At 43.9% G+C, this 23,426-nt stretch overlaps 1 long non-coding RNA gene across 4 annotated transcripts in view; it reads right to left on the reverse strand.

Moving 5' to 3' along the window:
• Nucleotides 1-23,426, reverse strand: part of LOC118967148 (uncharacterized) — a 58,056-nt gene that overhangs the window by 13,364 nt on the left and 21,266 nt on the right. The window contains exon 4 of one of the 4 annotated variants that reach the window (XR_012133648.1): nt 17,859-18,461. The exons of 2 other annotated variants lie outside the window; for them this stretch is intronic. This is a non-coding gene — a long non-coding RNA (uncharacterized lncRNA). Of the gene's footprint in view, nt 1-17,858; nt 19,786-23,426 lie in introns of those variants that run through there. One more of the 4 variants, XR_012133646.1, reaches the window with a different exon arrangement.

The raw sequence follows: 23,426 nt of genomic DNA on the forward strand, positions 1-23,426 counted from the left end.
CAAATTAGATGATGTGTGGGTAAGATAAAGCCACAGGGAGGGTAGAAAGATGAGTGGTTGCCATGGGTTCAGGGAGAGAGGGATGAGTAGGTAAGGCACAGGGGAAGTTTGGGGAGCAGTGAAACTATTTGCATTTTGTAATGAACACATGACATCATGCATTTGTCAAAACCCGTGGAACTTTACAGCACAAAGGATGAACCACAGTTTATGCAATTTTAAAAAATCACTTAGGATGTTGGTGGAATCTCAAGAAGGCATGCAGACTGTGACAAGAGAATCTCGCTGAAGGGAGTACGGGAAAGGTGGCGACCTGCGTAACTCTGACGATGAGTGGGCGTGTAAGGCCAAAGGCCAAAGGAGCTGCACAAGAGCACGTGCTTCAAAAGGCTGCCTGCCACAGAGGTGTGGGCGAGCGATTCTGATACTATTATACTTACGCACTCAGATGGAGCAACTAAGAACCTAGGTGGCGGACGGTGGGATCCAAGTTCTCACTACTGGAGGAGGAGCCCACAAGCAGGCAGCACAGGAGGCCGGAACACCCACACGGTGACGGACCAGAGTCGGGACATTCAGTAAGATTCAATGTGTACCTCAGTGTAAATGCAGATGGTTGTACATATAGAAATAGTTATGATATATGTATATACATGGGTTAAATACATGTCTTTGTTTAATCAGCTGAGCTGAAAGGGCTTAAAATAAATGACTCCCACTAGCAACAAGCACACCTAGTGCCCCTATTGGGGTTTCTAATACCATTCTGTAATGAAAAGAATAAAAAATCCTGGGAGAATTGGCTGTATGTAGGACTAGTGCTGGAGATAGTCAATAACGAAGTAGCCACACACACACACACACACACACACACACACGCACACACGTGTAACTATTTAGCCACTCCTAAATAGCGTTCACAGCTAGCTGAATCATTTTCTCCAAGTGGTACTTGTTTCAATGTCCCAAGACATTAAAAATGATTAAAGTCTAATGACCCAAGTCTTGTTTCTCCTGTAAAAGTGGAACTTTTTTTGATGCTGTAGCTTTTTCTTTATGTGGATAAAATGAATGTTCCTGTGGCCAGGATTCCCACCTGGCCCTGGCTGGCTAGCTCACTACATACGTGTGGGCAATACGTTGCTAAAGAGCTCCGCTAAGTGGTCTGGGCGACACAGTGGCACGACTGCAAGGCTGCAAGAGAGCGAGCAGAGGCTGGAGTGGTGGCGGCGCCAAGGACAGAGGCCCAGGGGACGGCTGTGTGGGTAGCAGGGCCCCGAGACAGAGACCGGCTTGCTGCACGCAGACTCGCTCTGAGTGAACGGGGTTCTAGTGACTGACCTGCCACCGTGGAAATGAACTCTTTCACCCCAAGAATGTTTTACAGTAATTTCTTTGGTCACATTGAATCCATAGTGAACTTGTCTGAGGCTGAAACCCATTGGCAAGGCACTTTAATAGTGTTTAAATGGCTACCGGTTTTACAAATACACAATTTTATCTATGTGTAGAGCACAAATCAAATAAATTGAGTAAAATCACATTGAGTAAAATAATTTGAGTAAATAAATTGAGTAATAATTTTTTGTGTAAATTGAGTAATAAACTCAATTTACACAAATAAATTGAGTAAAAAATTTGGAAATGTTATCTTATTGGCTCATTATTGCCTTTGCTGAAAATATTTTATATACCAAAAATTGTTTTCAGGTAATGGCACCACTAAACGATATGAAAACCCACCTGCGGCTGTACTATTTCTGTGGATCTTCTTTTACTACTCACATTTCAATTTGTACTTTACCAGTTTTCTGGCCTTTACCTGGTAAAACCATGTCACAGGCATGAAAAAGTGGTATTCCCTGAATACCATCTCATGATTTCCAGCTAATCATCTCTCTTATGAGTGTAAACATGGCACAGATTTTATTTGCAGTTTTCCCCTCTTGGAACACTTACTGCCTTTTCACAGGATGAAAAATTATTACACATGCTATTTAACCACTCAAAGTTGGCAAAAAAAAAAAAATGACAGAATATTGAATAAATGAGGAACATGTAATTTTGGTAATTATAATTACATTTTAACTTCTCATGTACCATCAGTTCAAATAACTAAACAGGAAATAACACTGGAGAAATGCAAGTAAAATCAACCTATTATTAACCAAAGTAGTAAATGTGACAACGGAGAAAAACATAGGTGGGGAAAATGTATCCTATGGCCAGGATCCTCACCTGAACCTAAGCTGCTCGGTGATGTAACTGGCCTGCTGCTGGACTAATGCTCCCACGCGCCTAGGCTACTACTGACCGAGTCACTGTGTAGGCAGCTCCGCCCAGTGCTCTGGAGGCAGTGACAAGGAGGATCACAGACCTGCGGACGGCTGGATGCAGACAGGATCCTAGTGCTCGACCTACTGCAGGGACAACAAAGTTGGGTAATAAATCCTTTTACCCCAAGAATGTTCCACTGTCATTCCTAGGTCTCACTGAATCTATAGTGAACTTGTTCGGGGCTGAAATCCATTGGCAAGACAACATAAGAGTTCATGCTGAAGGTCACACTGATGCATCTGTCCTGGGAAATATAACTGGTAAAATAGGAGGCATATTTACTCATTTCTTATAGGTTAATCATTTCAATTCTCAACAATAAAATGACCAAGTGTGTCAAGACAGCTATACTCTAATTATATCCATCACATTGTTTTTAGCACAGTACAGAAGAACACCAAATCTGATGTTTAACTTAAATTTAAAGGCATTAATTTTTATAAAAATACATCTAAATTTTTATAGCATTTTATAAATTTTACTAGGTTGCTTAACTTGAATACTTATTAATATCATCTTAATTTTGTATAATATCTTCCATTATCATTCAGTGATCTGATGTTTGGAGAAAACAAGTATGAAGAATATAACTAAAATCATTCAATTTTAAAAAATCACTTATCATTTACTCAACAAATATTTACTTATTTTTTAGTACATGGCAGTTACCATATTTAGAATTGAGTATATGTTGATGAAATATAAAAATTATTATCATTTAAAGTTAGTGACAAATTTATCCTAATGACAAAGTGAAATCCTTTTAATACAATACAAATAGTTCGGTAATTCTCGACCAATTCAGTTTTCAGTTAGTGGTCAAAAAAACACTGCTGTGTCTGACAGAAGAAATAAGAACAAAGAGTTAATGCTATATTGTACTCTGGTGTTTGAGGAGCCATAATTGAGACTGTGTGCAAATTTGCATTTTTTATAACTGGTTCAGCTTGTCATAATCAGGAACACCTATTGTTAAACATGGATATTCCAGTTTTAAAAAGTTAGATATGCTTCCAATACCACATTCATTGTAATGTGAACATTCTAACATACGGTACAGCTCCTGAATGCCCTAGTTTAGGGTTAATGTTAAAAATTAATCCTAAAAACTGCCATCTGTTAATATACAAAAATTTCAGAGAAGGACTTGAAAAAGCAATACACATCAGAGAATTCTGAAGAGGGAAGTTTACTGAGTCACAATGTGGAGAAACCTGATGCATCACAGCCACACAGTTAACAGGCCTGAATACTCAGGTCCAAAAGAAACGAATTCCAAATATTTCAGTGAAAATTCCCACCATGGCTCCACTGGACAGTGGTTCTGCTGGAATTTCTGAGTTGAAAATAATAGCTATATGGACATAAATTACTAAGAGAGTAATTATTTTGAAATGGCCTAGAAATCCCTATGTTTATTTTGTTATTACTCTCTCCTTAGGCCTATGTTCTCTCTATGTGGAATATGCCCACTGGAATATCCTACAACAATCAGAATAGTAATTGGCTCAATTTTCCCTTTTCAGTTAGCCAGTAATGCTGTGAAATGCTTTTGTAAATACCATGGAATAATTACCTGTATTTCCTGCTTCTACTAGTTAAAAAGCAGAGTCTGTGGCTCCCTGTTTTACATGTATTCTTACCATTGTTTTTATTAATACTGTCTTTTATTTTTGCCAGAAATGTCTTACTTATAATCCAATTTTCTTAGCTATGTTTGTAGCCACATTCCAATTTTCTATTCTACAGGAACTATTTTATGTTAATAAAATATTTTGTTTTTTGAAATTTAAATAAGACTGTTAAATGACTTCATACTGATGAATGCACTTAAATATGGATTTTATGAACATTTGCATAATAAATCACAACAATCAACTGTGTAATACAGGAGAAATTAATGAAAATACAAGAGAAATAGAAACCATACGGCAATGAGGTGTGGTAAAACAATTCCAAAAATTAAAATTGAATAGTAATGTCAATACTTTATGGAGATTTTAGGTAGGTAGATAGACTGTATCTTGGGAATAGAATATATATTTCAATAGTTCAGGGACAGAAAATATATCTTAGTTTCAAGTACAAAAGAACTGTTTATAGCATTTGCCCATATATTATGACACACACACACATGCAAAAACATATAATGTTAACATCACTAAGGATAAGATAATGAAACAAAATAAAATGATAACGAAATCTATATTAAAAACAAACATCTCTCTGAAATAATGTCTGAGTAAAAAGAAAACAATAATCATAGATTATCTATATATAAGGAATAATTAGGGCATAATTAGAATTAAAACACATAAAAAATCTGTAATCCAGACAAATCACATTTTTAAAAAATTCGTACCCCTAATTTTTTCAGTGATGACATAGGGATAAAAGTAAATTCTTTGAAATTCAACGTAAGATGATGAAAAAAATAATGGTACTTGAAACCAAATAAAAGAAATACAAACAAATGAACAAATATAGAGTTAATGACAGGACAATTTAAAAATGAATCCTACAACTGAAAACCAGTAACACAGCTGACACACTGGATAACCTTTGGAAAGCACCAATGGCTATGTTTAAAATTAAGAATGACAAGTAAAAACATAACCAGGTTTCAAAAAATTAAAAGATTAAAAACTATTAATAAGAGAGGTATTCAAGTATTACTTAAACATTTTCAAAAGTGACAAATTCTAGGAAGCAGGGATGGCTTGACTACAAAAAAAAAACCATTGTAAGGGAATTTGGGGGGTGATAGAATCGGCTGTGTCATAACGTGATGGTTACATGAACATGCATTTGTCAGAACTCACGGAACTCTAAAAGCATGGTGGATTCTACTGTACATAAAGTTACAAAAAACCTCAATTAAGTGTGAGGAGAACCCAAAATGGAATACTATGCATAAAAGAACCAGACTTACTGTATTACAAATAAGTAATAAAACCACATTGAAAGAGGCAGGAAAGAAAAGGATTTAACCTTATTTACTTTGAAAAACATTATTTTGAGGGGATTCTGTGAAACTAAGAACAAAGATGCAAGAAGTAAATAGTAAGCTCTGAAGAGTGGCCTGGGCTCCTGTACCGAAGGAGGTGTCCTGGAGGGGCCGCGTCTACTTGGAGAAAGGGACATCATCGAATTTTATACAGGATAAGGTCTTTGGATGACCAAAAATGCTAGAGGGGCAATGGTGGCCTTGTACAGGAATGGGAAGAAAAGGTAGTAAAAATTCCCATTCCCATCTCCGCCCTCAGATGTTTACTGCCAGTATTTTACTGTCTTTTGGCATGAAGCATCGCATTTGGGTTTTGTTACTGTTTCTTTTCCATGGCATTTTTATTCATTTTTTGAGCTGTCTCTATGGCAGAGTTAAGTGACTTTTTCAGGAATTTAACAGGAAATTCAAGCTTTGGTGTCTTTCCACTGGCATCCATGCAGGACCCCACTAGGGTATGAGAGAAGAACTATTTTTCCTGGATTATAGATGACAGAAGTGAGACTTTAAGAGGTAAAGTAACTTACCCTGGGAAGCTAATACTATAGGGTAGCTTTAGAATAATCCTTTCTCTTAGTTCTAGACCTGATCTGAACCCTTTTACTTTTGGGAAAGATTTTCTTTTTCCCTCTTTAATGTTTATTGACTAGTAATTTAATAATTCTCCTTAGTTGCTAGCTTAGGGTTATTTCATTGATTTATATATTTTTTGTTTCTGATCTCCAGCTCCTTCCTGATGCCCTGCCCTGCAGGCATACAGTGTAACGGGCTTGGCTTCTATTCTTGGAAATGTATTCGGTTGTATATACCAACCACATGTTGCTTATCCATTCTTCTTGAGTTAGAAACTAAAATGCCACCTTCCCTGCTAGTATAAATAATGCTACGAATATCACCCTTGTAAAGATCCCATTAGGGAATGAGATTGTAGGCTCACAGGTTATATCCTTATTTAATTTCATAAAATGTTGGCTAATTGTTCCCCAACACAGCTACATAGGTCAATACTTCATTTTATATCATGAAGGTTCTTTTTTTTAACCCATATCCTTATATGTATAGGTTGATCTAATTTTTATCAACTTGCTATGTGTAAAATAGTACCTAATATTTGGTTTGGGTTTCTCCAATAGCTAACAAGGCTGAGAATATCTTGGGAAATGTGCCTACCATTTAGTGGCCACAAGAGGCCGAGCCCATGTGGGGGGAGCACCGCGAGGGAGGACCTGCCGGAGGTAAAGAAGGCTGAAGCTGGCTGGATCACGGCCTGGCTCCAGAGCGACTGCTAAGTTTGAAGGAAATACATATTGCCCCTCGGGGAGCAGCCAGTCAGTGGGAGGTTGGGAGCAGAATGGAGCTAACTAGAGTTCAAACCCTGTGCAGAGCCCATTGGTTTCCAGAAGACGGGAGCCTAGAACAGAAGCCGGCAAATGAAGCCTTCATGCTTGACAAGCACAGGATTCACGATGAGGGCCCTGGATGTAAAGCCAGGGGCTTCCTCTTACCCTGAAGGCTTTGGGGAAGCGACGGGGAAGAGAGTTTCAAAAGAGACAATGCGTGGTTAAAACACGAGCCTGTTCCCCAAAGAGGGGAAAATTCAATAAATGTCGGAGCTGTATGGAATCACAAGGTGTTCGCAAACCCACTACACACATGCACTTCCCATATAACTTACATGTGTACATAAGTTATATGGTACTGCTAAGATATGACAGTGACCATGTTCTATGGGGCAGGCATGGGTCTAGGCCTGGTTCTCTCAGCTGATGCCTTATCCTCACCCTTGGGGAGATTTAGCAATGTGGTTACCCTAGATACATACATACAGTAATTGTCTTTTGTTTAATCCATATCATTGGTTCTCAAGTTTTAATATGAAGTGCAAGATAAAAATTCAAGTTGATGGTAGAGTTTGTTGGGTAAAAGGGACCCCACCCGTCAGTGGTCCGCCCTGATGCACGGGTCAGAATGCTATGGAACCCTGTCTCACTTACATCATAATGGCCCTACTGGTGTACTTAAGCCCCGGCCAGGCCAGTGAGTGAGTGAGTGAGCCAGTGAGGAGAGAGACTCTCCAGTCGCTTGCTGCTCTTTGATATACTTGATTCTCGGCTTTGACTTGAACCTGTGGCAGCAGAGTTCCAGGGAGGAAGGCATCTGATTCCAGTCACTCTCTGAGGGGCTGAGCCATGAAGCGCAAACAAAAAACAAAACACCTTGAACCCACGCGTGCCCCCAAAGTGGCCAGGATGTCAGGAGGTTTGTGTCAGTGATATTCTCTGAGCACTGGGGAGCTAGAAACCGTCTTCTAAAGAAAAAAGGAGCGAGGATTCCTACTTACGGGAGAGAAAGGGCAGGAAGGCGGGAGGGAGGAGGAGGTGTGGGTGCGCCGCTCCTTCTCAGGGACCAGATCACCCGAGGGCCGAGAGGAGGCTCCCGAGACCGGGTCCTTGTCTCTGTGGCTCAGGACCTGTGCCCCCCACATGGTGCCGCTCTGGGTTCCTGTACCTCAGATGGAGTGACTGATTGGTATAATATTTCCTATAGAATGTATTTCCCTTTATTTCCTTTTTTACAATATTACAAGTTTTCCAATAATACTTTTTCCAGTTGATGAAGAAAGTGTGGCTCAAAGAGGTAAATGAAAAATTATGAAAAATATCTGACTACCTAAAATTGGAGGTGCAGGGATGCGAGTGTAAAGTCATACAGAAAATGAATTGATTTCTTAGATTGTCTCAGACATTGAGACCTTTCTCTCACTGTCTCAGACTATAGAGATGTAACTGTGAGGCTCCTTTATGAAATGTAAGAAAAAACCCAGCACGACACACACACACACACACACACACACACGCACACACACATGTACACACAATACCATTTAACCACGATGGTTGGATTGAGAAAGTGGCTCTTTCGGGAAAAACGGGAAACTGAAATAGTTGTGGTGACTGTAAGATTTGAAAAAGTAAACAAGTCCTATGAGGAAGAGCAGGTGCTCAGTAGTGGGAGGGGACGGGTCACGACCAAAACCGAGGGTCCCAGTGGGGGCTCATGAAGAGAACGTGACCTTTCCACCAGTGTTCGGGACGTCACCACACTCCAGTGGGGCCTTGGAGAGAGGCTTGGAAAGTGAGTCTGTCTTCAACTCAGCTTCAATACAAACAGAGCACGTTCAGAGATATTTTTTAGTGTAAACTATAAGACACGAAAAACACATTCACACTGATTTACACCTACACACATATACAGCATACATAAGCCACGTGAAGACACTGAGTAGTTTCTAAGATAATAGCTTGCTTAATATGTACCAGGTCCAATTATTTGCTTCTCAAAACTCGTTATATCACTAACGGAGTAGAATCATTGGAGTAGAAGAGGCCTTAGTAACTAATACACGAGGGAATCTATTTCTCATGTAACAATCAGTGTATGTGAAGGAATAGGGCAAGTCTCCCTGCTGATAGAAACTTTTTATCATTAACACTCACCTTTCAAATAGACCCCAGGGTATCAACATCCCAGTTAGCTGGAAAAGGGAAGGACATGGCGGGGTACAGAGGAGGACTTCATGCCTACGCCTGGTTGTCACTCATTTCCCATTGCAGAAAACTTAATCACATGGTCAGAACTACCTTAGCTCTGGAGGAAGCGCGCTCCGGGCCCAGGGCCCAGTCCCCTGTGACACCGGTGAGATGATGATAAGTCCAGGAAAAGGGCAGATTGAGAAAGGCTTCTCCTCTTTGCAGTCACTGGCGGCTCACGCTCCCCGGCCTGGCACACACACTACTTGCCCACCGCTTCTGGAGACAGTCTCACTCACTATGGTGCGGGCTGAGAGCGAGACGGGGCTGAGGAAGAGCCAGGCGGGCAGACGGGGCAGCGCAATGGCCCAGGCGCAGAGCTGAGCCCCTTCCCTCAGCAGTGGCCATAAGCGACCACTTGCCCAAGAACTGCCCAGGGTGTCCACTTCCAATCCACGGGCAGAAATGTATCATGTGGGTGTAAGCCTCCTATGAAAGAGGATTTTAAAAGCTCTGAATAGGGAGGTTAAGAGTCGTGGAGAAATACACAAATCCATTCCCAGAAGAGGAGTCCGGGGCAAGTCTGTGAAGTCTTCCTTTGAACATCTCCAGCACCCCGGCTACGGCCCAGGAATTCCCTGTGAAAATGCTGTATCTGTCCACCTCTCTGTATTTATATTGACACCTCTATCTCTCTATATATCGACATCAATATAGATACTAATCTAGACAGATAGGCAGGCAGGTAACATGAAGAATTCTTTTAAAACTTGGACCCCCATGTCCTCTAATTATATAATTTCTCATGAGGAAACAGGAGCTTAAAAGTAATTTTAGTCAATAGTTTTGATATTCTGTATACATCTTTAGAAATACCACATACAAGATACCCAATATCACCGACATCTACTACACACAATTTTCACAATTGTTGTTTCCTTATATTTTGGAGCAAGTGAAGTTTCAAATGCTTAATTTCACGGGGGGGCGGGGTTTCAATGCCTAACATGATTGTCCACTCAACATGTCTTTTTTGAATGGATATAGATTCCAGAAAATGTCACATCTGTTTTTTTGTATTCATCCCTCAGAATTCGAGAACACCCCAGAGGATTCTCCCGGGCCTGAGGCACGTGTGGTGGTCCCGGGCCGCAGTGAGACGCCAGGAGAGGAGTCCTCGGCCTCTGAGTGTTCCTCCTGCGTGTCCTCTGCACGGGGGCTTCGTGGTGCTGCTGAGCACGGTAAGGGAGTCACAGAGGCCGGGCAGGATGCGTAGCGGAGCTGCTCGGCCCAAGCCCTGCTTATCTCACTTTCCCTTCAAAATCAGGAAAGGCCTTCAGGGCAGAGGAACTAAGACTGAAGCCTCTGCAGAGGGACAAACTGGGGGTGTGCTTTCAAGGATAGGACAGGTCCCCATATGAACACGGGGACAGCTGTGAGATAGTGGGCTGTGCTGGTAACAGTGTGGGAATTCAATGACAACCTCTCCCCTCAGATCAGCGCGCGCACACACACACACACACACACACACACACACACACACACCCTATATTCTTTCATACCAGGTACAGCCCCACTATTCAGTACTTTCACTTTTTCTCTCATATACACACGCCACGCCTTCATTCCAGATGCGTCCTTCCCATTCTCTACGAGCGTGACAGATACACACGTCCACCTTCCCTGCTCACACAGTCATTCTCAGACTCAGCTGTCTACAGGCTAACCCGTAAATAATGTACACCCTCTCACACAGGCAGCTTGTTTTACCTCCCTCGTTAGAGCCAGCTATGAATCTCTGTTCCATTTACAAAGACACACTTTGTGAAAATCCAGTCACTCATGATCTATAGTGGCACAACCAATATTACCACACATTTAAAATTTTCAAAGGGAAACCGTATTATGTTACCCACGTAAATGGAGGTTATCTGGAATCACTGAAGACATTACACAGCAGACTCTAAATTGTTTATTTAATGGACGGATAAATACACAAACACCAAGCACAGACCACATCTATCATTTTTATTTAATTTTTCCACAAAAGCAGCTCTATAGCATGGACACAGGACAGTGGCCCGAACCCAAGGCCAGAAAACAACGGAAGCTGCTGCTGCTTCAGAGCGCCTCTCCTGCGTCCCTTGTGAGGACACGCTTGCTGGCACTCGTAAGAAGGCACTACTGAATGGGATGCGAAGGACAGTGGGGATCTAGGCAGGGCCCAGAGATGAGCTGAGTGATTCTGCTCATCAGTCAGCACCAGGCTGCCCAGTACAGAAAGCAACTCAAAATGCTTCTCCATCTTCACTAATACAATCCCCAGCGGAAGTAGTAAATTCCAAGGGAAAATACTTAGGATTGCAGCGAGCCCAAGGAGACAAGTGGAGGGCAATGAGTTATTTGAGGAAATGGTGGGAAGAGAAACATGGAGGAACATGTCAGTATGAGCTGGGCAAGGACAGGTTATATTACCAGGAAGGAGTGACAGCACCAATAGCCTAAAACAGGCCCAACACGGTAGGATCCTCAGGTCCTGACCTGAGTACAGACATACCTGGACCGAGACCCCAGCACAACGGTATCTTTTCATAGCCGATGTTCTCGGCTGTGTAAGTTCAACCCTACACAGACCCAACTACACCCGTTATCCTCATCATTCACTTCCTTGTCATCTTCCACATGCACCCAAGTTCTCTATTCTGGTTTTGTCCCGACCACACAGAAGTGCTGCATTAATTGTCCCTGTGTTTTAATGCTATGTGAACACAAGTGCACAAAACAGGCATCGCATCTACTTTTCACTCTCTGTACTTGTGTTTGCAATCATCATCCGTGTGATATGTGACTGTACTTCATTCTTGGTACATAAATAGTGTCTTTACTGATTATACTTTTATGAGCATTTGGGTTCCTTTCTATCTGGGACTACTCTAGAAGGTGATGTTCTGAACATTCTATTCTTCAGGGGCTTCCTCTTTCCCTGAAGGCTCTGGGGAGCCTTACATGTGTACATAAGTTATATGGTACTGCTAAGATATGACAGTGACCATGTTCTATGGGGCAGGCATGGGTCTAGGCCTGGTTCTCTCAGCTGATGCCTTATCCTCACCCTTGGGGAGATTTAGCAATGTGGTTACCCTAGATACATACATACAGTAATTGTCTTTTGTTTAATCCATATCATTGGTTCTCAAGTTTTAATATGAAGTGCAAGATAAAAATTCAAGTTGATGGTAGAGTTTGTTGGGTAAAAGGGACCCCACCCGTCAGTGGTCCGCCCTGATGCACGGGTCAGAATGCTATGGAACCCTGTCTCACTTACATCATAATGGCCCTACTGGTGTACTTAAGCCCCGGCCAGGCCAGTGAGTGAGTGAGTGAGCCAGTGAGGAGAGAGACTCTCCAGTCGCTTGCTGCTCTTTGATATACTTGATTCTCGGCTTTGACTTGAACCTGTGGCAGCAGAGTTCCAGGGAGGAAGGCATCTGATTTCGGTCACTCTCTGAGGGGCTGAGCCATGAAGCGCAAACAAAAAACAAAACACCTTGAACCCACGCGTGCCCCCAAAGTGGCCAGGATGTCAGGAGGTTTGTGTCAGTGATATTCTCTGAGCACTGGGGAGCTAGAAACCATCTTCTAAAGAAAAAAGGAGCGAGGATTCCTACTTACGGGAGAGAAAGGGCAGGAAGGTGGGAGGGAGGAGGAGGTGTGGGTGCGCCGCTCCTTCTCAGGGACCAGATCACCCGAGGGCCGAGAGGAGGCTCCCGAGACCGGGTCCTTGTCTCTGTGGCTCAGGACCTGTGCCCCCCACATGGTGCCGCTCTGGGTTCCTGTACCTCAGATGGAGTGACTGATTGGTATAATATTTCCTATAGAAGGTATTTCCCTTTATTTCCTTTTTTACAATGTTACAAGTTTTCCAATAATACTTTTTTCAGTTGATGAAGAAAGTGTGGCTCAAAGAGGTAAATGAAAAATTAGGAAAAATATCTGATTATCTAAAATTGGAGGTGCAGGGATGCGAGTGTAAAGTCATACAGAAAATGAATTGATTTCTTAGATTGTCTCAGACATTCAGTCCTTTCTCTCACTGCCTCAGACTATAGAGATGTAACTGTGAGGCTCCTTTATGAAATGTAAGAAAAAACCAGCACGACACACACGCACACACACACACACACACGCGCACACACACACACACCATTTAAGCACGACAGTTGAATTGGGAAAGTTTGGCTCTTCTGGAAAAACGGGAAACTGGAGTAGTTGCGGTGACTGAGGGGACTGGGTCTTCCCGTGGCTTATACAGCACACATAAGCACGCGAAGACACTGAGTAGTTTCCAATATAATGGCTTGCCTAATACGTACCAGGTCCAATTATTTGCTTCTCAAAACTCGTTATATCACTAACGGAGTAGAATCATTGGAGTAGAAGAGGCCTTAGTAACTAATACACAAGGGAATCTATTTCTCATGTAACAATCAGTGTATGTGAAGGAATAGGGTAACTCTCCCTGCTGATAGGAACTTTTTATCATGAACACTCAGCTTTCAAATACACAAATACATTCAAATACACAATTCAAATACACAAATACATTCCCAGAAGAGGAGTCCGGGGCAAGTCCAGGGTATCAACATCCCAGTTAGCTGGAAAAGGGAAGGACACGGCGGGGCACAGAGGAGAACTTCATGCCTACGCCTGGCTGGGGCACATGTCCTCGCCACTCATTTCCCGCTGCAGAAAATTTAGTCAAATGGTCAGAACTACTGTAGCTCCAGGGGGAAGCACCCTCCCGGCCCAGGGCCCAGTCCCCCTCTGGAACCGGTGAAACGAAGATAAGTCCAGGAAAAGGGCAGGTTGGGAGAAAGGCTTTTCTTCCTTACAGTCACTGGCGGCTCATGCATGCGCCCAGGGTGTCTGTTTCCAATCCACAGGCAGAAATGTATCATGTGGGTGTGTCTGCATCCTTGAAAGAGGTTTTAAAAAAATCTGAATAGGGAGGTTAAGAGTCGTGGAGAAATACACAAATCCATTCCCAGAAGAGGAGTCCGGGGCAAGTCTGTGAAGTCTTCCTTTGAACATCTCCAGCACCCCGGCTACGGCCCAGGAATTCCCTGTGAAAATGCTGTATCTGTCCACCTCTCTGTATTTATATTGACACCTCTATCTCTCTATATATCGACATCAATATAGATACTAATCTAGACAGATAGGCAGGCAGGTAACATGCAGAATTCTTTTAAAACTTGGACCCCCATGTCCTCTAATTATATAATTTCTCATGAGGAAACAGGAGCTTAAAAGTAATTTTAGTCAATAGTTTTGATATTCTGTATACATCTTTAGAAATACCACATACAAGATACCCAATATCACCGACATCTACTACACACAATTTTCACAGTTGTTGTTTCCTTATATTTTGGAGCAAGTGAAGTTTCAAATGCTTAATTTCACGGGGGGGGGCGGGGGGTTTCAATGCCTAACATGATTGTCCACTCAACATGTCTTTTTTGAATGGATATAGATTCCAGAAAATGCCACATCTGTTTTTTTGTATTCATCCCTCAGAATTCGAGAACACCCCAGAGGATTCTCCCGGGCCTGAGGCACGTGTGGTGGTCCCGGGCCGCAGTGAGACGCCAGGAGAGGAGTCCTCGGCCTCTGAGTGTTCCTCCTGCGTGTCCTCTGCAGGGGGGCTTCGTGGTGCTGCTGAGCACGGTAAGGGAGTCACAGAGGCCGGGCAGGATGCGTAGCTGAGCTGCTCGGCCCAAGCCCTGCTTATCTCACTTTCCCTTCAAAATCAGGAAAGGCCTTCAGGGCAGAGGAACTAAGACTGAAGCCTCTGCAGAGGGACAAACTGGGGGTGTGCTTTCAAGGATAGGACAGGTCCCCATATGAACACGGGGACAGCTGTGAGATAGTGGGCTGTGCTGGTAACAGTGTGGGAATTCAATGACAACCTCTCCCCTCAGATCAGCACACACACACACACACACACACCCTATATTCTTTCATACCAGGTACAGCCCCACTATTCAGTACTTTCACTTTTTCTCTCATATACACACGCCACGCCTTCATTCCAGATGCGTCCTTCCCATTCTCTACGAGCGTGACAGATACACACGTCCACCTTCCCTGCTCACACAGTCATTCTCAGACTCAGCTGTCTACAGGCTAACCCGTAAATAATGTACACCATCTCACACAGGCAGCTTGTTTTACCTCCCTCTTTAGAGCCAGCTATGAATCTCTGTTCCATTTACAAAGACACACTTTGTGAAAATCCAGTCACTCATGATCTATAGTGGCACAACCAATATTACCACACATTTAAAATTTTCAAAGGGAAACCGTATTATGTTACCCATGTAAATGGAGGTTATCTGGAATCACTGAAGACATTACACAGCAGACTCTAAATTGTTTATTTAATGGACGGATAAATACACAAACACCAAGCACAGACCACATCTATCATTTTTATTTAATTTTTCCACAAAAGCAGCTCTATAGCATGGACACAGGACAGTGGCCCGAACCCAAGGCCAGAAAACAATGGAAGCTGCTGCTGCTTCAGAGCGCCTCTCCTGCGTCCCTTGTGAGGACACGCTTGCTGGCACTCGTAAGAAGGCACTACTGAATGGGATGCGGACAGTGGGGATCTAGGCAGGGCCCAGAGATGAGCTGAGTGATTCTGCTCATCAGTCAGCACCAGGCTGCCCAGTACAGAAAGCAACTCAAAATGCTTCTCCATCTTCACTAATACAATCCCCAGCGGAAGTAGTAAATTCCAAGGGAAAATACTTAGGATTGCAGCGAGCCCAAGGAGACAAGTGGAGGGCAATGAGTTATTTGAGGAAATGGTGGGAAGAGAAACATGGAGGAACATGTCAGTATGAGCTGGGCAAGGACAGGTTATATTACCAGGAAGGAGTGACAGCACCAATAGCCTAAAACAGGCCCAACACGGTAGGATCCTCAGGTCCTGACCTGAGTACAGACATACCTGGACCGAGACCCCAGCACAACGGTATCTTTTCATAGCCGATGTTCTCGGCTGTGTAAGTTCAACCCTACACAGACCCAACTACACCCGTTATCCTCATCATTCACTTCCTTGTCATCTTCCACATGCACCCAAGTTCTCTATTCTGGTTTTGTCCCGACCACACAGAAGTGCTGCATTAATTGTCCCTGTGTTTTAATGCTATGTGAACACAAGTGCACAAAACAGGCATCGCATCTACTTTTCACTCTCTGTACTTGTGTTTGCAATCATCATCCGTGTGATATGTGACTGTACTTCATTCTTGGTACATAAATAGTGTCTTTACTGATTATACTTTTATGAGCATTTGGGTTCCTTTCTATCTGGGACTACTCTAGAAGGTGATGTTCTGAACATTCTATTCTTCAGGGGCTTCCTCTTTCCCTGAAGGCTCTGGGGAGCCTTACATGTGTACATAAGTTATATGGTACTGCTAAGATATGACAGTGACCATGTTCTATGGGGCAGGCATGGGTCTAGGCCTGGTTCTCTCAGCTGATGCCTTATCCTCACCCTTGGGGAGATTTAGCAATGTGGTTACCCTAGATACATACATACAGTAATTGTCTTTTGTTTAATCCATATCATTGGTTCTCAAGTTTTAATATGAAGTGCAAGATAAAAATTCAAGTTGATGGTAGAGTTTGTTGGGTAAAAGGGACCCCACCCGTCAGTGGTCCGCCCTGATGCACGGGTCAGAATGCTATGGAACCCTGTCTCACTTACATCATAATGGCCCTACTGGTGTACTTAAGCCCCGGCCAGGCCAGTGAGTGAGTGAGTGAGCCAGTGAGGAGAGAGACTCTCCAGTCGCTTGCTGCTCTTTGATATACTTGATTCTCGGCTTTGACTTGAACCTGTGGCAGCAGAGTTCCAGGGAGGAAGGCATCTGATTTCGGTCACTCTCTGAGGGGCTGAGCCATGAAGCGCAAACAAAAAACAAAACACCTTGAACCCACGCGTGCCCCCAAAGTGGCCAGGATGTCAGGAGGTTTGTGTCAGTGATATTCTCTGAGCACTGGGGAGCTAGAAACCGTCTTCTAAAGAAAAAAGGAGCGAGGATTCCTACTTATGGGAGAGAAAGGGCAGGAAGGCGGGAGGGAGGAGGAGGTGTGGGTGCGCCGCTCCTTCTCAGGGACCAGATCACCCGAGGGCCGAGAGGAGGCTCCCGAGACCAGGTCCTTGTCTCTGTGGCTCAGGACCTGTGCCCCCCACATGGTGCCGCTCTGGGTTCCTGTACCTCAGATGGAGTGACTGATTGGTATAATATTTCCTATAGAAGGTATTTCCCTTTATTTCCTTTTTTACAATGTTACAAGTTTTCCAATAATACTTTTTCCAGTTGATGAAGAAAGTGTGGCTCAAAGAGGTAAATGAAAAATTAGGAAAAATATCTGATTATCTAAAATTGGAGGTGCAGGGATGCGAGTGTAAAGTCATACAGAAAATGAATTGATTTCTTAGATTGTCTCAGACATTCAGTCCTTTCTCTCACTGCCTCAGACTATAGAGATGTAACTGTGAGGCTCCTTTATGAAATGTAAGAAAAAACCAGCACGACACACACGCACACACACACACACACACAAGCACACACACACACACCATTTAAGCACGACAGTTGAATTGGGAAAGTTTGGCTCTTCTGGAAAAACGGGAAACTGGAGTAGTTGCGGTGACTGAGGGGACTGGGTCTTCCCGTGGCTTATACAGCACACATAAGCATGCGAAGACACTGAGTAGTTTCCAATATAATGGCTTGCCTAATACGTACCAGGTCCAATTATTTGCTTCTCAAAACTCGTTATATCACTAACGGAGTAGAATCATTGGAGTAGAAGAGGCCTTAGTAACTAATACACGAGGGAATCTATTTCTCATGTAACAATCAGTGTATGTGAAGGAATAGGGCAAGTCTCCCTGCTGATAGGAACTTTTTATCATGAACACTCAGCTTTCAAATACACAAATACATTCAAATACACAATTCAAATACACAAATACATTCCCAGAAGAGGAGTCCGGGGCAAGTCCAGGGTATCAACATCCCAGTTAGCTGGAAAAGGGAAGGACACGGCGGGGCACAGAGGAGAACTTCATGCCTACGCCTGGCTGGGGCACATGTCCTCGCCACTCATTTCCCGCTGCAGAAAATTTAGTCAAATGGTCAGAACTACTGTAGCTCCAGGGGGAAGCACCCTCCCGGCCCAGGGCCCAGTCCCCCTCTGGAACCGGTGAAACGAAGATAAGTCCAGGAAAAGGGCAGGTTGGGAGAAAGGCTTTTCTTCCTTACAGTCACTGGCGGCTCATGCATGCGCCCAGGGTGTCTGTTTCCAATCCACAGGCAGAAATGTATCATGTGGGTGTGTCTGCATCCTTGAAAGAGGTTTTAAAAAAATCTGAATAGGGAGGTTAAGAGTCTTGGAGAAATACACAAATACATTCCCAGAAGAGGAGTCCGGGGCAAGTCTGTGAAGTCTTCCTTTGAACATCTCCAGCACCCCGGCTACGGCCCAGGAATTCCCTGTGAAAATGCTGTATCTGTCCACCTCTCTGTATTTATATTGACACCTCTATCTCTCTATATATCGACATCAATATAGATACTAATCTAGACAGATAGGCAGGCAGGTAACATGCAGAATTCTTTTAAAACTTGGACCCCCATGTCCTCTAATTATATAATTTCTCATGAGGAAACAGGAGCTTAAAAGTAATTTTAGTCAATAGTTTTGATATTCTGTATACATCTTTAGAAATACCACATACAAGATACCCAATATCACCGACATCTACTACACACAATTTTCACAATTGTTGTTTCCTTATATTTTGGAGCAAGTGAAGTTTCAAATGCTTAATTTCACGGGGGGGGGGGCGGGGTTTCAATGCCTAACATGATTGTCCACTCAACATGTCTTTTTTGAATGGATATAGATTCCAGAAAATGCCACATCTGTTTTTTTGTATTCATCCCTCAGGATTCGAGAACACCCCAGAGGATTCTCCCGGGCCTGAGGCACGTGTGGTGGTCCCGGGCCGCAGTGAGACGCCAGGAGAGGAGTCCTCGGCCTCTGAGTGTTCCTCCTGCGTGTCCTCTGCAGGGGGGCTTCGTGGTGCTGCTGAGCACGGTAAGGGAGTCACAGAGGCCGGGCAGGATGCGTAGCTGAGCTGCTCGGCCCAAGCCCTGCTTATCTCACTTTCCCTTCAAAATCAGGAAAGGCCTTCAGGGCAGAGGAACTAAGACTGAAGCCTCTGCAGAGGGACAAACTGGGGGTGTGCTTTCAAGGATAGGACAGGTCCCCATATGAACACGGGGACAGCTGTGAGATAGTGGGCTGTGCTGGTAACAGTGTGGGAATTCAATGACAACCTCTCCCCTCAGATCAGCACACACACACACACACACACACACACACACACACACACACACCCTATATTCTTTCATACCAGGTACAGCCCCACTATTCAGTACTTTCACTTTTTCTCTCATATACACACGCCACGCCTTCATTCCAGATGCGTCCTTCCCATTCTCTACGAGCGTGACACAGATACACACGTCCACCTTCCCTGCTCACACAGTCATTCTCAGACTCAGCTGTCTACAGGCTAACCCGTAAATAATGTACACCCTCTCACACAGGCAGCTTGTTTTACCTCCCCCGTTAGAGCCAGCCTAAACACCCAAAAACTCATGTGCCCTGAAATGAATGCACTTTCAAGTACAGTCTTTGTGTTCCACTTACCACTTCACCCACAAAACCTTCCCGAAAGCCTTCAGCCCTTCAGGGAGCTGCGCTTCTGGGAAGCTCAAGCACACTTCCTCCAACACGCTCCATCTTTACCTGTTTCGCAATAAGAACACATACCACCCCTGTTCACGTGTGTTGGTGCACCACACACACACACATACACCATCATTCACCACCCCCTTACCAATGTCAGAAACTCTCACCAGGTATGTCCCAGAACATACACAGACCTCCACACCCTCAATCCCACATAATCACAGTCAGATAAAATGAATGTCTCATGGCATTCTGTGATTTCACGTATGTATGTACTTCCAGGCCATGTGCCCACGTAGGAATAGTCTCATGACCATCTCAACTCCTATAGACTTCACACACTTATTCTAGTTTTCTCTTGTCTGTAATTTCCTTTCCCAGGAACCCCTCAGTTTCCTTCGGGTACTGCTAGTACTGGGCCTCGTGAGATGACTCACTCCCAGGTCTTGGGGGAATGGGAAGCTTCCTCCCTCTCTGCCCAAGACTCCTTTTCACCCCCCCTGGGAACGGCACGCGTCAGCAAGAGTGTCCAGGTGAAAAGAGGTGTGGATGTCTCACGGGATGGGGCGGAAGTCTTGGAGCCCGCCTCAAAGAAGCCCAGAGGGGAAGAATTAGCTTTGCCTGAAGGGGCCCCAAAAACATCCGGCCCTTTGGGTGCACAGGAACACCTGCCTGACAGCCTGTCTGGCCTGGAGAGCAAGGCCCCGCAGGGCGTGGAGGAAGAGGGAAAGGAGGCGGATGTGGAGGAGGAGGAGGAGGCGGCGGCGAGGTGGAGCTGGAGCTGGAGCTGGAGCTGGAGCTGGATCAAGAAGAGACTATTTAGACGCTAGAGCAGAAAACACCACGGCAGGAAGACATCCTCCTGCCAGTGCACAGACTTTCTCAGGCCCTAGAAAAGTGGGAGTGGAGGAGATTAAAGATGGCAGCGTGAGAGGTGAGACAGAGGCTTCCTCCTAAAACCGCATATAATATGAAAATATCACTGATACAACTAGTCCTGAGAGAGCAACAGGAAAGAGGGCGGCGTCAGACTGCACACCCCTGGAGAACAGAGCAGACCTCACCAACGGGGTAACATGCCAGAGCCGTGGCGCCCGGGACGCGAGCCCTCCCCCATCTCAGCTCACCAGCCGGAGGAAGACAAACGGAGCAGGGAGGGAGTGGAGGTCCGGGAGTGCTGAACACCCAGTTCCCTGTAGGAGCGCAAACCTACACTGCATGGTGCTTTCATGATACTCTCGTGATTAGGGGATTGGGAAGCTAAGACAGGCAGAATTCCTGGAGGGACTGAGATTGTAGCCACTTGTGGAAAGCAGGGATACATATCCGGCTGCTCTGGGACAAAAGCAAGGCTGGCAGGCTGAGAGATGTCCTAACAAGGAAGCCCTTAGCAAGAGGGCTGCTAAAGGGCCAATGAATGCACAGAGCTCACTGCTCAGGGGAAAGCATGGGTAGACAAAATTTTCCAGGTGCACTCTGCCCAGCAGGCTGCCTACACAGCTCCAAGGACCCCCTCCGTGATACGCAGCCTACTGCGCCTTTCTCCCGGCCAGACCCATCTGGCTCGCAAACCGGCCAACCCTACCCTGTCGTTAGGCCAGCCAGAGGGAAGATCTGTCTACAGCAACTACAGCCGCAAAGCATACAGGCTTATACCTGTGTGCTCGGCCCACTGGTTCAGGCAGTGGAGACAGGCACAGCAGCCGGGAAGTGGGGAACAGCTCTTTCCTCCCCCCAGGCACCAATACCGCTCCTCTGCGACCCCCGACATTGCTTCAGGGCTGAGCATGTCCAGAGAGTAGAGCTTCTGGACACTAGAGGGCGCCATATACAAATATGAACCGCCAAAGGAACCTGGTTCAGAGTAAAATTATGAATACAACTCCCGAGAAAGACTTAAAGGACACTGACTTTATGAATCTTCCAGAAAGGGAGTTCAAAATAAAAATCATTAACATGCTCATGGAGGTAGTGAAAGATATTCAAGAACTCAGGAATAAATTCCGGTAGGAGATCCAATCATTGAAGAGCACAATGGAGGGTATTAAAAGCAGATTAGATACAGTCGAGATGATAAATGGAATAGAAATTAGAGAAGAGGAATACAGAGAAGCTGATGCACAGAGAGAAAAAAGGATCTCTAAGAATGATAGAATATTGAGAGAGCTGTGTGACCAATCCAAATGGAACAATATTTGCATTGTAGGGGTACCAGAAGAAGAAGAAGAGAGAGAATGGGAGAAAAAGTGTTTTGAGAAGGTAATTGCTGAAAACTTCCCCAATCTGGGGAAGGCAATAGTCTCTCAGGCCATGGAGGTGCACAGATCTCCCAACACAAGGGACCCAAGGAAGACAACACCAAGACATATAGTGATTAAAATGGCAAAGATCAAGGATAAGGACAGACTATTAAAAGCAGCCAGAGACAGAAATAAGATCACATACAAAGGAAAGCCCATCAGGCTGTCATCAGACTTCTCAGCAGAAACCTTACAGGCCAGAAGGGAGTGGCATGATGTATTTAATGCCATGAAGCAGAAGGGCCTTGAACTAAGATTACTTTATCCAGCAAGATTATCACTGAAATTTGAAGGTGGGATTAAACAATTTCCAGATAAGCAAAACCTGAGAGAATTTACCTCCCACAAACCATCTCTACAGTGTATTTTGGAGGGACTGCTGTAGATGGAAGTGTTCCTAAGATTTAATACCCGTCACCAGAGGTAATAAAACAACAGTAAAGAAAGTAGAACTGCTAATTACTAAGCAAATGCAAAAATAAATTAATTATCCCCCAAATCAATCAAGGGATAGATAAAGAGTACAGAATATGATACCTAATATACAAAGAATGGAGGAGTGATAAAAAGGAGGAAGAAAAAAAAGAACCTTTAGATTGTGTTTGTAACAGCATATTAAGTGAGTTAAGTTAGACTCTTAGATGGTACGGAAGTTAACTTTGAACCTTTGGTAACCATGAATCTAAAGCCTGCAATGGCAATAAGTACATACCTATCGCTAATCACCCTCAATGTAAATGGACTGAATGCACCAATCAAAAGACATAGAGTCACTGAATGGATAAAAAAACAAGACCCATCTATATGCTGAATACAAGAGACTCACTTTAAACCCAAAGACATACACAGACCAAAAGTGAAGGGATGGAAAAAGATATTTCATGCAACCAATACAGAGAAAAAAGCAGGAGTTGCAGTACTTGTATCAGACAAAATAGACTTCAAAAGAAAGAAAGTCACAAGAGACAAAGAAAGACATTACATAATGATAAAATGGTCAATCCAACAAGAAGAAATAACCATTATAAATATCTACGCACCCAACACAGGAACACCTATATATGTGAAACAAATACTAACAGAATTAAAAGGAGAAATAAAGTGCAATGCATTCATTCTAGGAGACTTCAACACTCCACTCACTCTGAAGGACAGATCAACCAGACAGAATATAAATAAGGAGACAGAGGCACTAAACAACACATTAGAACAGATGGACATAACAGACATCTACAGAACTTTACACCCAAAAACAGCAGAATACACATTCTTCTCACGCACACATGGAACATTTTCAAGAACAGATCAAATATTAGGCCACAAAAAGAGCCTTGGAAAATTAAAAAATACTGAAATTGTACCAACCAGTTTCTCAGACCACAAAGGTATGAAACTAGA

Source organism: Manis javanica, chromosome 8 (assembly GCF_040802235.1).
Source record: "Manis javanica isolate MJ-LG chromosome 8, MJ_LKY, whole genome shotgun sequence".
Lineage (NCBI taxonomy): Eukaryota > Metazoa > Chordata > Mammalia > Pholidota > Manidae > Manis > Manis javanica.